The following is a 1,135-nucleotide window of genomic DNA, read 5'->3' as shown; positions in this document are numbered from 1 at the left end:
TCAACGTGGCATTGGTTTCTTTATACTGTAATTGGGTGGTGACACAGGGTTACTAATAATACCCAACAACCACAAACATTTCTCCTAATTTCAGGACTTTACCCATCACATTATGGGTATGACGCACAAAATGCTACTTTGATCAGAATGAGACTACACAACATGAATCATTACACTACTGTAAACCTTACAGTACTGTAATATTACACTACTGTATTATTACACTACCCTAATCATTACACTACTGTATTATAACATTACTGTGTTATTACATTACTGTGTTATTACACTACTGTGTCATTACACTACTGTGTCATTACACTAGTGTGTCATTACACTACTGTATTATTACATTACTGTATTATTACATTACTGTATTATTACATTACTGTGTCATTACACTACTGTATTATTACACTACTGTATTATTACACTACCCTAATCATTACACTACAGTATTATAACATTAATGTATTCATTACACTACTGTATCATTACACTACTGTGTCATTACACTACTGTATTATTACACTACTGTATTATTTACATTTTACATTTTAGTCATTTAGCAGACGCTCTTATCCAGAGCGACTTACAGTAGTGAATGCATACATTTCATTAAAAAAAAATCCGTACTGGTCCCCCGTGGGAATCGAACCCACAACCCTGGCGTTGCGAACACCATGCTCTACCAACTGAGCCACACGGGACCACAGTAATGTGTTCCTATCATCTACTTCAAACAGTACTCCAAACATTGTACGTACAGAGTGCATCAAACATGATTTAGACCTTTATTTTATGGAAAACTGTTTATTTCTGTATTTCATTGTTGAAACTTGTTGAAAATTGTCCACAGTGTTCCGATCATCTAGTTCAAACAGTACTCCAAAAATTGTACGTACAGAGTGCATCAAAAATGTAAAAATGTCTGTATTATAACATTACTGTATTCATTGCACTACTGTATTCATTACACTACTATATTATTACATTACCCTAATCATTACACTACTGTGTCATTACACTACTGTATTATAACATTACACTACTGTATTATTACACTATCCTATTCATTACACTACTGTATTATTACACTAATATAATATTACACTACTGTGTCATTACACTACTG

General features: G+C 33.0%; 1 non-coding gene across 1 annotated transcript; it reads right to left on the bottom strand.

Annotated features, from left to right (window-relative positions):
- Positions 1 to 636: 636 nt before the first annotated feature.
- Positions 637 to 712, bottom strand: trnaa-cgc (transfer RNA alanine (anticodon CGC)). The gene has a single exon. It is a non-coding gene; the product is annotated as a tRNA-Ala (tRNA).
- Positions 713 to 1,135: the final 423 nt, after the last annotated feature.

Source organism: Salmo salar, chromosome 16 (assembly GCF_965601325.2).
Source record: "Salmo salar chromosome 16, fSalSal1, whole genome shotgun sequence".
NCBI lineage: Eukaryota > Metazoa > Chordata > Actinopteri > Salmoniformes > Salmonidae > Salmo > Salmo salar.
This window is presented reverse-complemented; position numbering and strand designations above follow the sequence as displayed.